Here is a 17,111-nt window from a genome sequence, read left to right on the forward strand (position 1 = left end):
GGAGGGAGGGACGGAGGGAGGGAGGGAGAGACGGAGGGAGAGACGGAGGGAGAGACGGAGGGAAGAGAACGCACTGCCGGTGCTGATGTCAGTTTTGCTCTACCCAGAAGTCAGTGCATGCCTGTAATAACACACATGCATGGTGGGATGTGTACCATGTCTGCAATGTTTAAAGATAACGCCTTTGACATCAAACACTTATTAGACAGCCTGGACTTTATAATGCTGCTAGTTATTCTCCTAGGAAGTAAATATAATAACTCGCGTGGCAATAGACAGAGTTAATCAACTGCTTTCTACTCTAAAACCCAAATTCCCTGCCTCACCTAGAAGATTCTATGCTATCTGGAATTGGCTTACCCACTGTCATTCGGTCTCAATCTCATGTCTGTCCCTGCCACTCAGACCACTTTTCATTTTCTTGCTATACAATTCTATTTTCTATGCCAGGAATATCCTTCTCCATTTCTTAATCCAAGCAGCCTTGGATCTACAGGGGCCTTCATTTCTACAGCACAATCATCAGCCCCTCATACTAGAACATTACATTAGTCAAGAAGGACAACTAATGCCTCCCCCACATGCTACTTACACAAGGGTAGGGGTCATGAACGAGACTTTTAATATCTCAAAAGCACCTACTAAGTGCCTAGCTCATAACTGAATCCTAGATAATTGTGAGAAAGATGCTATGTGCATTTGGAGATGCTGGATAAAGGTCTAAAAAAAAGTCCCAAGTAGCATAAAACGTCTGTCTCCTGGTAAATAAATATATCTCTGCCAAAATGTATTTTGGTTTGGCAGATTTCACTATGACCTGCATTTCCTGGTACAGAACAAGATGGCCGCAATAAGAGCATATTCTAGCACTTGAGGAAATTCCTAGATAATTCTGAAATTTAAAGGCCAGACCAAATCAATAATAAAAGTTACATAAAAACAGATTTCACACAAAAAGAGGCAAACCTTCTTAAAGACTCCAAATATAAAGAAAGCTATCTGGTGATGCTTAGAAAGTCCATCATTAGAACAGACAGGGATATGACTGTGGATTTCAACCCATGGGAAAAACACCCTTCCAATTGCTCAGGGGCCTGGACCCCCAGGGCCGACTATCTCTGCTGGCATTACGGTCAGTCGGGTGATTCTTTCGGACATGTTAGCCCTTAGAAACGCTAAATTTAAAAGTGAACACAGGAAAAAATAATAGAAATTGCAGCAAGTGGATATGTATTCACTAAGATCCAACCTAACGTTTAGGATGTACAAATTTTATCCAAATACAGATTTTATCCAAAACGATGGGGGGGGGATATCTTTGATCTATGTGAGTCAACATCCACATCAGTCTTACAGAGAGTCCCAGACACCTGAGAGACTAAACCTTCTAGAAAGACCTTTGTAACCCCTGTCTCTCTCTGCAGCATGGATTCCAGAATCTAGAGTCATCAATGTGGGGTGGCAGGAAATCCTCACCCCAGATAGAGAAGATGGCAAGCAGCTCCTATATGTGAGCCCTATCCTTAGCAGTGTTGATCCCATTGAAGGACAATCTATAGAGAATCCATATATAAGCTGTGATTGCGCCAGAACATGACCCTCTGCTTGAAAGTGTTGTGTGCCTTCTAGGAGTACTGCTTCCTACAGAATGGCACAGGGGAGCAGCAGATCATGCACGTGTGTGACCAGTTAAAACACTCAGTAGGTCTGGTTTTCTGCCCCAAGCCATCTATATCAAAAGGGATTTACCAGGAGCCAAGGAAAGAGATTAGATTCTGTATCTTTTATTTTTTGAGGTTATAATATAATAATGCATTTCCACCTTTTTTCCCCCCTCTCTCCATACTCTCCTATAAAACCCTCCTGGATTTCCTTAAATTGCATGACCCCCTTTTTTCTTAGTTGTTTTTACACACACACACACACACACACACACACACACACACACACACACACACATATATGTATGTATTCCTAAATATAACCTGTTCAGTCTCTATAATGTTTCTTGTATGCGCATTCTCAGGCGACTATTTGGTATTGAATAACAAATTTCTGCCCTTCCCTGAGGAGGACAATTTTCCCTAGTCTTAGCACTCTTTAGTTCCTCATAGTTGTTTGAGTAGGGTTGAGGCCATATGGTCTTTCTTCCATTCACTCTGGCATGTCTCTAGGAATTTATTAGAGCTTATAGTTTCTACACAGAATGTTTTATACAGAACTTCAACAGAAATTAATTTAAAAGAACAAATTTGTTGCACAATATACATATCCCTCTGATACCTGGAATAAAAGGGTTTAAGAGTAGTGTGACATGAAAAATAATTTCAACACTATGATGAGCATAAATGATTGTTGAGAATATCTGCAGACTACTGCATATGACATTCATTGGTAACAAAGTCATGCATATGCTAATACTGCTGTGTTTTATAAACCAGGATCCACATAGTGAAATGCTCAGTTCTGCAAAGAGCTTTGTAAATAGTGAGAAAAACAGCATGTTCTCTACCCATGTCTACTTACTAACAGAATTCTACTTGTGCCTGGCAACTACAATGCAAAAGTTTCTGTCTGAGATGGATGTTTGCTTTATCTTAAAGGACCTCTTACTTCGAATGATGTCCAATAAGATTTATGTAAGTTCAGAGTAGGTAAAGAGTTGCATACATGTTTACAGAAGCATTCAGCTTCTAAAACAAAAATTGCTAACATACAAGTACTTGGTATTTAACATATAACAGTAATAAGTCAGACAGTATCCAGATATTTTCCTTAGAGCTATGGTTTCTCAGTACTGGCTTTGTATCCTGCCCTGATAATCCACCCTAAGCCAGTCCAGTCTTCACATAATGATCTGATATACATCCAAACCTTTCTATTTTCTGAAAGTGACATATTTTCATGAAAAGTCATGTCTCTAGACCCTGTGGTTCTACTCAGTGGCCACTGGTACAGAGATAAGCCCAGTAATATCCCTACATTCCTTTCCATTCCCAACTAACATTCTAGTGGAACACCACTGAAACATGCTTATTCATTGCCGAAACAATAAATGTCTGGGTTTCTCCTAGCAAGGGGCAGTAATGAACACAGCTGGCACAGACACTGGGGCTGGGTGTCTCTGGATCCAGCCTCAGGCTGAGGCCCTATGGTCCTAAGTCTTTCATTAGCTCTTGCTTATTCTTTCTATCCCTTCTTCCTCAGACAGCACACACACAAATTCTGAATTTGATTCATACCTTCGCTCTGCACAGTCCAATAACCCAAAACTCAACCTTAGATTCCTCTTCCCAGGAATACATTCTATGGGCAAGTTGAGATAAAATATAAGGGTGTATATTTGTTTAATGAATGTTCTTTGTTAAGAAGCTCACTAGGTCTAGACTGTACGATGCAGAGGAGGGCACGGGGAACCAATATGGCTGATATCTTCGTCTTCTAGACATCTAGGGAGATAACACACTCAGCGTTTGCTTGGGAGGTTTTATTTGGTGGCAGTCCGTGTCTGTTTTTCCCTTCATATAAATTTACCATTGAAACAAGGTTCTGCATCCAGAATCTCCTTGGCCCACCTCCTCTCTTTGGATTCCGTCTTGAAGGTACAGACTCAAAGATGGTAAACAGTTAGGACTCATTTATCCCTGCCATGGGGTCCTACCCTTGCCAAGAGTTTCTTCATCTTTTCTTTCAATTCCATGAACTCCACCATAAGGATCTTATGAGTGCTTTTCTGTTTAAACTAACCATAATCTGTTTTCTATTTGGTTCACTTAAGTAATTTACAGGTTATAATATTTCCTTTCTTCCCCCCCCCCCCAAATAACATAAATGAGTGCCTCAAAATTTGTCCCTGTAGAGACTCAATAATGTATCCATTGTCATCTTAGCAAAGCTATGTGTTTTGATCCAAGGATAAGCAACCCAAAGGAAATTAATGCATAATTTCCCATTAAGCATGCCAAACTCCTTTAATTCTTGCCTCCATCAAGGATAACAAAAATAATTTATGAACTCCATTACCAAAGAAAAATTTTCACAATATTCCATGACAAGCATGATGTGTACCCAGTGCTGATGTGGGATTCCCCTCTGTATGTTGTGAATATGACTGGTTAATAAAGAAAACTGGCTTTGCATGATAGAATAGAGTAGAGCTAGGCGGGGAAAGCTTAACTGAATGTTGGGAGAAAGGAGGCAGAGTCAAAGAGAAGCTGTGGAGCTGCTGCTAGAGACAGACACACTGAAACTTTGCTGGTAGGCCAGGACCTTGTACAGGCACAGATTAATGGAGAGGGGTTAAATTAATATGTAAGAGTTAGAAAAAGAGAAGTTAGAGCTAATGGGCCAAGCAGAGATTTAAATAATATAGTTTCTGTATGATTATTTCGGGATTCTGGGAATCAGGGAAATGAACAAGCAGCCTTCTTACATCATAGTGCTGGAATGTAAGACCCAATGTATAATGTAACGAATAATGTCATCCAAGTGATTTTTTGTCTGATTTCCCTAGAAGTCAATGACTGTCACTATTCAACTTTTTATGTTTTCCATTGGCATCTTCTTGACTTAAGTATTAGATTTTCAAAAATAAAAATAGAATGCACTACAGTTATCTCAGAATAGATAAGCTTTGAGATCATCATTCAGTGATACGGATTCTTTCCCTGTTAGAGAGTCACTTCTCATTTCAGGTAACTAAAAACTAGATCCTCATCATTTAAATGGCTTCCTGCTTTCTCTGTTGAACAGTTCCCAATAGTATTTCTAATTTAAAAAATATGAAAGAACATGCTGGAAAGAGCATCACATTAAAATCTCACTTTAATTATATATTAGCTAATCCATTCTTTGGTTGAAGGGCAACTAGGTTGCTTTCAGGTTCGAGCTATACAAATGAATGCTGCTATGAACATAGTTGAGCAATTGTCTTTGTGGTATGGGTCTGTATCCTTTAGATATATGCCCAAGTGTGGGATTGCTGTGTCTTGGTGTAGATTGATTGCCAGTTTTTTTGAGAAACTGCCATACTCAAACCAATGGAAGCTCACTGACCCCAGAACTGACAGCTGAGGAGCCAGCATAAGATCGATCTAGGTCCTTTGAACAATGGTGACAGTTGTGGGACCACTAGCAGTGGAACCAGTATCTACCCATAGTGCATTGGAGCCCATTGACTATGGAGGGATACCTTGCTCAGCTTAGATATAGGGGGGTGACCTTGGTCTTGCCTCAAGAGATGCAATAGACTTTGTTGACTCCCCGTGGGAGGCCTCACCTTCTCTGAGGAGTGGATGGAGGGTGGGGTGGGGTGGTGAGAAGGTGTAAGGAGTGGGAGGACAGGAGAGAGAGGGAACTGGGATTGGTATGTAAAATAAGATTGTTTTAAAAAATAAAACAAAAACGAAACCAAACAAAAAAAATACAACAGTTATACAAAAATATTGCCAGGTAGTGGTGGCGCATACCTCTAATTCCAGAACTCGGGAAGCAGAGGCAGGTGGATCTCTATGAGTTTGAGGTCAGCCTGGTCTACAGAGAGAGTTCCAGGACAGCCAGAGAATACAAAGAAACCCTGTCTCAATAAATAAATAAATAGATGAATGAATGAATGAATGAATGAATGAATAAATAAATAAATAAATAAATAAATAGCTGCCTTGAGCTTCATAAGAATTTAAGATTCCAAAATGATTTCACCAGGTAATAAATGCATTGTTGATTTCTGTAGCTTTCCAAATAAGAAATATGTACTTGTTTATTTACTTTTGTAGTGCTGGAGGGTGGAAATGATGCCTTATATAGGTGAGAGACACACATGCTAACACTGAGCTACATGCCTAGCCTAAGCAGTCTGTTACATATCTATCTTTACATATCTCACCCCTCACTGTTGTAACCTCTGCTGGAAAAATCCAATGGATACAATGACATACCCCAAGTAGGCCACCTCTGCAGCGGCCTAGTGGCCTCATCGCTAACTTTAAAAATGCAAAGAAATGCCATTTTACTATCTCATTTGGAAACACTTCAAAATAAGGCTACTATATATGACGAAATCATTTGGACAAATGAAAACAGAAGAAAATATCTTTTATTTTACTAGGAGTCATTTATGATGGTCAGCCTGCTGCTGAATGTGTGACATGTCCTCATGACATCCTGTCAATGTGATCGATGCAAAGGGTTAAAAATAGATGAGAGGAAGACGCTTGAGTCCATGAATATATTAATTCAAAATGTTATACCATGATTTATCTTAGAAAACAGCAGCAACTGACAAGCTTTTTTTCTCTTCTTTACATACATAACAGACCCACTGGGAGGTGAGTTTTTTAAATGTATAAAGAAGACCTAACAGATTAGCCTTCGAGGGACATTAGTTAGCTGTACATACTTGTGCGTACTCAGAAGTATTTAGTTCATGCATTGTGGTAACCTTATGTCTACTGCAATTTGGTGCACAGAAACAATGCTGAAGGCCGGGTGGGCCCAGGGTCAAGGGGGAGATTATTGTGCTGGCTCATAGTTTGCATAATGACTTCATCCCCTGACTCTTATCAAGAAACGGTGAAGTGAAGCTAGCAAGTGTCTCATGAAAGAAAGGTACTAGCCTGTTTGCTTAATACGTCTATATTTAGTGTTGTGCCTAACCACACAGTCTAGTGCTGTCTACTCAGGGAAGAGATATGATGGCTCTGGTTCCATTTATATCTTGAAACTCCAGAACAACCACTAGAAATATGCCATCATTAATGATGTGGGACTTGCTTTATTTCAATTGATGTGGGATGTCCTTCTGTACATGTTGCTTTTATTGATTGATGGATAAAGCTGTTTTGACCAATGGCTTAGCAGAGTAAAGCCAGGTGGGAAATCCAAACAGAAATAGATACAGAGAGAGAGAGAGTAGGAGGAATCAAGGACACTCCATGTAGCTGTCAAAGGAGAGAGATGCCGGTACCTAGCCTGGTAAGTCACAGCCTCCTAGTGATAACACAGATTAATAGAAATGGGCTGATTTAGGATGTAAGAGCTAGATAGAAAGACACCTAACCTGTTGGTCAAACCGTGTTTAATTAATATAGTTTTGTGTGATTAATTGGGTCTGGGTGACTGGACAAGCAAGCACGGTCTCCACCTATAAAATGGTACCCAGCGTGGGGCTAACCCACATGGCCAGTCCAGTCTGTAGGGTGAAGATGGATTCCCCAATGTTACAGAAGAACTTTGGGTGACTGTCCAGGCAGCAATATGTCTCTGTCAATTCTAGAACTTTGGAAGTTGCTTATAATGCACTTCCTGTTTACTTAGGTAATATCTTTCTGGGGTCTTTGAAGAGTTGACGACAGATAGTTATAGCTATAGTTTTCCTTAGTTATGATAAAAAATAAATTAGATATGAAGCCTTCCAAATACAAATAGATTAAATACTGTAAGTGTAATTCTTGCTTTATACTTGCTTTGTTATATGTAATTTTTTTAAGTTAAAGTTAAAACCTTACTTTTTATTTAGACAGAAAAGGGAAGATGATGTGGGATGTCATTCTATATATGTGTTGCTTTTATTGGTTGATGAATAAAGCTGTTTAAGTCAATGGCTTAGCAGAGTAAAAACAGGTGAGAACAGACATATAGAGAGAGTAGGTAAAACAGGGAGATGCCATGTAACTAGAAGGAGACAGACACCAGAACCTTACTGATAGGCCACAGCCTCATGGTGATAACACAGATTAATATAAATGGGCCAATTTAAGATGTAAGAGCTAGCTAGAAAGGCACCTAAACTATTGGCTAAACAATGCTACAATTAATAAAGTTTTTGTGTGATTATCTGTGTTTGGGCAGTCGGAAAAGCAAGCTCAGTCTTCGCCTACATTTAATATAGCTAAATCCACTAAAATATAGTAGAACTTGCTATATTTTAATCATGACAAAGGAAGTGAATACACAATTCCAACAGGATAGCTCTAACAAATCTGCATCTTTAAAACCTGCACAATGCACGGACACTGAGCAAGTTCATTTATTTTATTTTTATTATTATTAGTAGTAGTTGTTGTAGTTTTTGTTGTGACAGGGTTTCTCTGTGTAGCCCAGGCTGTCCTGGAACTCACTCTGTAAACCAGGCTAGTCTCAAACTCAGAGATCCACCTGCCTCTGCTTCCATGTGCTGGGATTAAAGCCCTGTGCCACAACTGCCTGGTGCCACTGAATCAATTTTTAAAGCACTATAACCACAATCAACTAGAGTTAGTCTTTACTCTTCAAATAAAAATACCCTAACTAAATATTATCCACAGTTGCACATTTGTTTTGAGGTATCATTACCTAAAGCACCATATTCATCGCAAAGAAGATGAAACAAGAAGGCCCTTGGTCATTTTGATCATCAACTCTAACACTGTTACCAAGTCCACAGAGTGAAAAATATAACCATTTCTCACTAAAAGATGAGGAGGCTGAAGTTCCATGAAGAATAACACTTACCCCAAGTCAAACTGATAAAGACTTCCAGGTTTTAATTTGCAAGGAGGCTCTAGACCAACCTCAGCCCTGCACTTCTGTCCCTGGAAATGGGTAGGTAATATTCTTGTTCATCCATTATTCTGATCACAACACAGTTGTTCACATCAAAATTGCTGAAATCGGGCTTCACAGCCCAGGAGGCAGAGTTCTGTGGATTTTTTAGCAAGTGATGGTTCAGACAAATGTCAAGGGCATACACGTCCTTGCATAAAAGAGGCTGCTGTCAACAATATCCACTGTATTCTTAGTGATAAATAGGGCAGGCTTTTTACCTCTTTAAAAGGCCAGAGGAACTCCAAGTCCCAAAGTTAGAAGGCGGTCTGAGAGCACACAACACCACACTCTGGATATTCTGAAGATAGTAAAGACACAGCCTAATGAAGGGTGAAGGCCTAGAAAGGTGGGTCAGCCTTCTAGCTCCTTGTAAAGAATAAGCACTTACAAGGGTAAAAGTCTTCCACAACTAAAGGTTCATTTTCCGTAAGTTGTTACCCATCAGCCTTAGCTCAAGTGGCATTAAAAACAGAAGCTCTCTTCCCCTTTGCTACAGCACTAACTTCAAAATCTGGTTGGTGATGTTCTTCTATTTACCAAGGGCAACATGCACTGCTTGAAAACCTCCCCACCTCTCATGCTACCCCCCTTGCAGCTGGGGCAATGATTGACAGGCCAGTAGGCCCCATGTTTGCTTCCACAGGCAAAGGGGTTGCCCTCCTATCTCATTGCCTCTTGAAAACTACATCCAACCTATTGTGAGGATTTTAAATGCAGATATTATCTGTGGTTCAGTCCCAAAATAGAAGAAAAGAGTGCCCGGTTTCCAGTCATTTGGTCATTCCAAAGAGTACATCAGAATGCCGCGTACTTTAAAATATATGCTTCAAAACTTGTACTGCAAGCGTCACAGGACAGAACTGACTTGAAATTCTGCTTCCTTTTAACAAGTTTTACCTGCTGTGTTCTGGTTGTACAAACTCCACACAGACGGGCATGATCGAGTCAACAAGTGTCTGTGCGAGAAAGACATCTCTCCTCGCTCAGATGTCAAACAAAATCAATAACCATTTCCCACAGAAAGGAAGAGCAGACAAGGACTGACCCCTCTCACCTCAAATTTCACTCTCTCCTTCTGACTCTTCAGCCCACGAAAATCCATAGCTTCTCCTTAACAGTTTCTTTAGCTTTCTATGTCTTACAGACTCTCCTGAAGCCTCTTTAAAAAAAAATCATTATGTATCTCTACAACTGATCCATACTTAAAAATGAGTTAGTTTTGTGTTTCTTTCCTTTTTTCTTTTTTTTTCTTTTTATTTTTTTTAATATATTTATTTATTAAGGATTTCTGCCTCCTCCCCGCCACCGCCTCCCATTTCCCTCCCCCTCCCCCATCAAGTCCCTCTCCCTCATCAGCTTGAAGAGCAATCAGGGTTCCCTGACCTGTGAGAAGTCCAAGGACCGCCCACCTCCATCCAGGTCTAGTAAGTTGAGCATCCAAACTGCCTAGGCTCCCACAAAGCCAGTATGTGCAGTAGGATCACAAACCTATTGCCATTGTTCTTGAGTTCTCATGTGTTTCTTTTCATAAATACATTTTGTGACATGCATAAACATAGTATCCTGAACAGACTTGCTTTTATAAACTGGAAATAGTGCACAAGGCAAATCCAAAGACCTCAAGTCATAGACAAAATCTACTGTTGTCAAATCTCAAAAGCTTTGAGTTCTATTAATACATATGATTCTCTTTGGTTCATACTGTAGCTCCCACCATTTCATACCATAGGTTCCTGGATGAGCCTGGGGTGGACCTCACTGGTTGCATTTTCCTCGGCTGTTTCTCTTGGGAAGGAACTATCCTTTGCAACACCAAGATCGTGCAATTCATCCAATTAACCCAGTAGCAACACCAGCAAGGAAATGAAGGTTAGCTTTGTGGAAAACAAAACAGGGCTTTCCCAAAAACTGTTTTCCAAGAGACAAAACTGTGTTCCACAAGCAGAGAGGTAAGAGCTTTCAGTTTGTACACACAGGAGCAAGGGAGCGGCTACCAAGGACTCCAAGGGCTTGGTAGGTGCCTGGAGTCTCTGCTCCGCAGAAATCCCTCAGGGATGTTAAAGGTTGAGCGTGCAAGGCTATTAGAAGCAGAGAGGAAGGCAGCAGCTCTAATGATGACTCCTTCATCTAAATGAAACCAACAAACGATAAACAGAGGTGAGAGAGTAAAGCCAGGAAGGCAGCTGGAACCTTGAAGCTCTTACCTACTAAACATTCTCGGGTCCTGTATGCAGGCTATGAGGAAACAGCACCAGATCTCATTTCACTAATGGGCACCAGCTATTGTTCTGCTTTTCTGGGGAACGCACTGTGCTAGTGACTAGAGAAGCTTGTACTCCCATTCTGTTGATTTCATATGGAAACTAAATACAGGAAAAGTATCTGTATCTCCTACCTTTCTGTGTAGATAGCGGAATGCTAAGATGTTAAAGTTTCTCCTTGAAACAGTTCATAGGCCTTCACCTAACATTCTTTCCTCTGATTCTGTTCACTTACTCACTAAAGGAAAAATGTACTGATTGTTATTTTAAGTGAACTTCAACTTACAAATGAATATTTTCTTTGTTAAAAGGCAACGTAGTGAACATAGGGAACATGGTGACTAAGCACAAGCAGTGCAGTGAATCACACTACACAAGAGCTCTGTAATCATAAAAACTGTTTGCTCAATTCACATTGAAAATGCTTTAAGGAATCTTGAGTTTACATTTTTTATTATTTTTTTAATATTCATTTTATGTGTTTTCATGTTTAGCTGCCGGTATATGCACCACATGTATGCTTGGTGCCCAAGGTGGCCACAGGAGGGCAGCAGATCCTCGGGAAGTGGAGTTCTATGTGGTCGTGGGCCTCCTGTGAGAGCAGAGAACCAAACCCATCTCCTCTGTGAGAGTGATGATGCTCTTAACCTCTGAGCCATCTCTTCAACCCTATAAGACTTTTCCTAAAAGCCGAAATGAACTTCTGCTAATATGTAGACTTCATTTCTTTAAAACAAATGTTTGGGAATATGGGACCATTTGGCAATGACATCTCTGCAAATTAATGTTTGTTATTGAGATGCACTTCTGATCTCAAGACCTAAATCCATTTCCTTACTTATTTGTGTGTATTCCAGGCATGCCATGTGGTCATTTTTAAAGGGACCATTCATAATCCTAGGAATGCCTAAAGCCATAGTTTCTACGCTACTGGCCTCCAGGATCATACAACCGTGGGGACTGTCTACTTCATCATCCAATGTGACTAGCAGTTCCTATCGTCACCTGTGAAATGCCCATCACACTCTCTCCCAAGGTTGATAAATGCCAAGACTGTCTCCACATTGCTAGGAAGGCCCGCAGCTGAGGAAAACTGCTCTAAGCACCTATCAATCATATCCATCCTTGGGTGAGACAAAGTGATTTCTCTTCTGCTTTGACTGACATTTGTTTTATTTCGGGGAGACATCACACCTTTTTTTTTTTTAATGCCTTTAACGTAGGGCAGCAGACCTCACTGTTTGCTGAAGCTTAGCTAGGCTTAAGGGCAGATCCTCCAGGAGAATTGTCAAGTAAGGCTTTGACTTCAGAACTCTGGAAATGAGAAAGCAGCCAGAGGGCACATACCTTCTTTGGATTCAAAGTGCAAGGTGTGGGAAGGAGGGGTCTTCTCATTTCATGCTAAATTTAGAGTTAAATAAACAAATCCTTCACCTCTCTTCACCTTCACACTCAGGAGATCTTTGGACTCCTGTCTTTATCTCTATTGAACGCCCACATCCAACCTTCCCTCCCTCCTCCTTGATGCCCCCTGCAAACCACCACCAAGTCAACGCAGGCAAGCATACAGTTGTGTTTTGTTAGAACTACATTCTTAAGGGAAAGAAAAAGAAGCCGGCTGCTGACGAATCTCTTATGGTACCTTCCCATGCTCTACGCAATCAGTTAGAAGACTAAGCAACAGAAGCAAATGATGATGGCATAACCTTTCTGATTCAAATTTCCCACCTCGCAGGTCTCTAGAAAAATAGACATGTTTTCACACAGTGACCCCACGTCCAGGCCAGCCAATTAAGTAACAAGGCACACCCTGGCCACTAGGTGAGACCTGTCTTCTGGATTCTGTCACTCTACACATCGGGCAAGACTGGGCAAAATAAAACGCAAAAACAAAACAAAACTCATTCCATTCCTCAACACCCTGAGCTCTTGCTTCTCTTTATCTGAACACCCTCAACTAGTGTCCATGGGGAAGAAACTTCCTGAAAGTTTTCTTCTCCTGTTTTCCTATTAAATTATCTGAACACCCCCCCCCCAACACACACACACACACACACACACACACACACACACACACCATTTAATCTGCTGAAAATATGGGTCATGACACACAATCTCCGAGACCCAGTCTGGGAAGCAGCAGCCTGAGACCAAAGCTGGAAGCCCCTCTCCCTCCACAGATGGCCCAGGCTTCCAGCATCATCTTCAGCTTTATTTCCGGTTCTAGCACTGCAGTTTTCAAACGTGCCCACCGGCAAACATGGGCAGCTGGGCAGCACTTGAGAAGACAAGACATGGTTGTGGTGACACATCTCTTCATCCCCATTTCAGGAAGATCCTTCTTGATTCATTTAGCTTTGCTGATCAAATGGACATTTTTTTTTTTTTGGCAGCAGAATTTTGGATTGTCTATTGAACTAACCTAGTCTTCTCCTTCTTAAGTAATCTATTTACATGCCTGGAACTGAGAGGAGGTTCCCCCTTCAGAAATAGGTAAGTCATGCTCACTGCTCTTACCCCCCCCATGCCCCTCCCAGTCTGTTAGAAGCTACACGCTTGCTTACTGTATCCACAGATGTCATCATCATCCTGTTACCTGCAAGGGACGCCGGGAGAACCATGGACCCCAAATCCTCTAGGAAGGCCTGGTGGTTCCAGAGCCTCTCTGACATCACACACTGCTAGGATTCCTTCCCTGAGTAGGTGATGGAAGCAGCCCTGGCTGAGATGCATCCTCCAAGCATAGAAATAGGGAACATGAGCAGCATCAGGTTTCGAATAAAAGGTGACCAGGAAAAGGCTATGGAAGTGCATCCCTGGTCCAGGAAGGAAAGGAAGCACATTTCCCTGAATCCTGTCCTGAGCCACCTCAGGGAGTCCTGAATCTCACTGTCGTGGAGACAGACTACAGCAACACTGACGACCCCTGCCTGACCGGCAACATGCACCTACAAATAAATGCATGCATGTATACACCCTGCTGCATGTTGCATGCTGCAGACTTCTGCCTGACTTCCCAGCCCCAAACACACATTCCCCCCAAACCCTTATGAGACTAGGGATTCCCATGGCCTAGAACACCACTCCCCCTCTTTGTAATGCACAAATTCAGACCCACATTGCTTAAAATGAACCCGGATTTCAGGTGAGGGAAGCACTGGTGGCTCCCCTAAAGTGACTACCTTCCCCACTGCTTCATCTCTGTCCACATCCACCAGGGAGCCCAGGCGCCTCCAAACCAAGTAGGAGATGGAGGAGGGCTGCAATGGAACCTCTGAGAGCGGCTTCTAAACACTATCAAGGGGACTTGATTCAAGGGGTAGTCTCCAATCCTTTCCCCCGGTTTGCAGACCTATCAGCAGCCCCCTGCTTCGGCATGATCCCTGCCTTGCTCCCTCCTCAAGTTCCCCCAAATCCCTAATCACCTTTCCAGCCTCCCTCCCTTTCCAGACCACTTTCTGCACTCGCCGGTTCTCAACATGTTGCCTCACACACTCCCTTGGGAGGCTTGAATCAAACCTGCCTCTCCCCATCATCTCTAAGATTGCTCTGACTCCCCAAATCAACCAAGTCCATCCTCCCATCAAGTGCCCACTGAGCCCTTCCACTGGTGTCCTTTGCTCTCGTACAAATCCGCTTTTCACACGTCCCACTTTTCATCTATCTTCCCTTCTGTCATCCTAGTTCAGGACACACTGGCCTTCTATTCTGCTCTCTGACCCTCTCCCCATTCCGGGGACACCCACTTTTCCTTTTTGACTGTTCCCCGGCAGGTTCCTGCTCCCCAAATCTTCCCTTCCTCATCCAGCACTGGTCGGCTCCTGGCCTGTGGGTCCCTTCCCTCACCTGCGGTCGGTCCTTCCTTCCTTCCATGCCCCCCACCTGACACCTGAGCCACTCAGCCCTCCGGGTCTGCTCACCGTCACCTTTGCTAGAGCATCCATGTAACCCAGAGCTCACAACCTGCCCAGCGACTGGGAGAAGCGCCGGGCACCGGAGGCAGAAGGCTGCCCGTTCTCGCTCTCCAGGTGTCCAGGCTCTCCTCCGGCTAGCCAGCCCGGGCTGCTCCCGGCGCCCAGCCCTCACCCCGGCGCCCAGCAGCCGCACAAACTTACTTGCGGGTCGGCGGGAGGGGGCTTGCAGCGAGCGGTGCGAGCCCCGCAGCGGCGAGTGCGCCCCTCTCGGCAGGGCCGGGCGGCGCTGGCACTGCGCTCCCGCGGCCGCGCGCGGACTGCGCTCAGCCTGACGCAGCCGGGCTCTGCCCCCGCCGTCGCCACCGGGGCCGCCGAGCGCTTGCAGACATGCTCAGTTTCCGGACCTGCCCGCGTGGAAGCTACCAAGAACCAGCCGCGGCGGGGGAGGCGGCGCCGAGCTGCAGAGCGGCGGCCGCGAGCTGGAGGCGACCACGCCGGCGGCCCCGGGAAGAGGGGGGCGAGGCGCTGCTAAAAATAGCTCCTGCGGAAGGAAGCCACCCGCTGCCAGCGCACCCCCTCGCCGCGCGTCCCCGCCGCGAGCTCTCGGGCTCCGGGAGCTGGCGTCCTACTGTGTCCAGAGAACAGACACCTGCCGGGGTAGCCAGAGCCCAGTCTCAGCCCCAAGCTGCCGGGTATGGCACCCCCCAACCTAGAGCTGCCCAGCAGCCAGAGACACTGAGGGAAAATGCTCTATAATCCTGAAGAGGCTCCTCCGCTGCTGACTTGCCGAGAGGAGGAAAAAGTTTTTATGTTGATTTTTATTGCAATTAGAACGAAAAATGAGGGAAGGCGGGTAAAATACAAAGACCTGAACAAAGGGTGACTTTGGGATAGCGGGTTGAAAGGGGGTCTGGGAAGATCTTCTAAAATGCCAGAGTAGGCTGAGCTTTTCCCTGACTTCTATTTCCGCAAGATTTTACATAATTGGTTAACACTCACCCTGACCTTGAAGGTACTGTTTCCGTTGCTTGAACTGTAATTTACTTTCCCTGCCTTCTGGCTTCTACTTCCATGGCTCCCACCCTTCCAACTCTGCATATCCTGAGAAAGGGGGGGGGGGGCAAAATAAAGCTGGGGAGACTGGAATCCTGCCTTTGTATCAAGTCTGTCCCTTTGCCAGGATGTGCCCCCTCTTTTCTAGGCATCAAACCGGTAGGCAAATCAGCCCAAGGGCCTCTCTAAACCACCTTACCTGCAAGGGAGCTACTCCCCACTATTAATCTCCACTCTATCCCTCCTCAGTTCCTGACAATTGTTATCTCTTCCTTCCTTTTAAAGTGAAATGTCTATCTCTCTGTAAAACGAAAGCCGAACAGGGAGGGACTGTTTGTGGACCGATAGGGGCCAGTAGGAAAGGAGATGAATTGGGCAAAATACAGTGGTACAAGCATGCCATAATAAAACCCATCATTTTATACATAAAAATTAATATAATTTTTAAAAAAAATTAAGAATGAAATGTTCAAATGTTTCCTGGGCCAAGTTACAGTTTCATGATTTTTCTCTCACAAACTGCAAGTTATATTCATTACTTAGGAATTCATTGCTTATGCTTGACAGGGGAAGACATTGAAGCCCAGAGGCAACTCTTGCCCAAAATAATACCCAGTTTAAGCTAGAATCTGCGAGACAAGAAATTACCCAAATTTAAATATCACCTATTATTTCCTGAAATCAATAGCTGCACTGGGATTAAGGGATCAGAAAATTTATGAGCCGTTTTCAGTGCAGCTGATTATGAATTTTGAAATACCGTTTTGCGCTAGATCTTGTGTTCTCTTGAAAGTGACTGTTTCATCCCTGTCCACCCAGAAAGAGTTACGAAAGACTTCTGGGATCATGCATTGTCGAGGGCTGTGCTCCACTGAGCGATCACAGTGGGCTGAACTTGCCACTGTCAGACATTAGTGAAGTCAGCTAGCAGCAACGTCAGACAGATAAGCTTTTCCACCACCAGCCTACCAGTGTATGTCTGTGAGGGCCAAGGCACGCTCCTGAATTGGACCTTTGCATCCCCAGTCACAATCCAGTTTTATCTTTAACTTTCTTTCCCCTGAAGCTGCCAACAAAACTGACCCAGCCTATTCTGTCATGAGTGAAAGAGGATGAGGACAATGTGTACATGGCTGGCATCCCGCTTCTGCTTCTCACCAGTCACTCTTGGGTGATGGGATCTTGGCATTTTTATGGCACTGTGTGCATATTATGGTTAGTGACTAAAGAGGGCAGCCCTCCACTTTAAAATCCTTTCAGTTGCTACATAAATGTATAGTTCCGATTACACTGCACTCAA

General features: G+C 43.5%; 1 protein-coding gene across 5 annotated transcripts in view; it reads right to left on the reverse strand.

The window, feature by feature from the left end:
* The window catches only part of Oxr1 (oxidation resistance 1), a 354,230-nt gene extending 339,199 nt beyond the window's left edge, over positions 1-15,031 (reverse strand). For 2 of the 5 annotated variants that reach the window (XM_013353914.2, XM_005367518.3), the window contains exon 1: positions 14,960-15,031. The gene's annotated coding sequence lies outside the window, so the exon portion shown is untranslated. Of the gene's footprint in view, positions 1-14,764; positions 14,928-14,959 lie in introns of those variants that run through there. The other 3 variants (XM_026789478.1, XM_026789476.1, XM_026789475.1) reach the window with 3 other exon arrangements.
* Between the last annotated feature and the right edge of the window lie 2,080 nt (positions 15,032-17,111).

Source organism: Microtus ochrogaster, unplaced genomic scaffold, assembly GCF_000317375.1.
Source record: "Microtus ochrogaster isolate Prairie Vole_2 unplaced genomic scaffold, MicOch1.0 UNK19, whole genome shotgun sequence".
In the NCBI taxonomy this organism is placed as follows: domain Eukaryota; kingdom Metazoa; phylum Chordata; class Mammalia; order Rodentia; family Cricetidae; genus Microtus; species Microtus ochrogaster.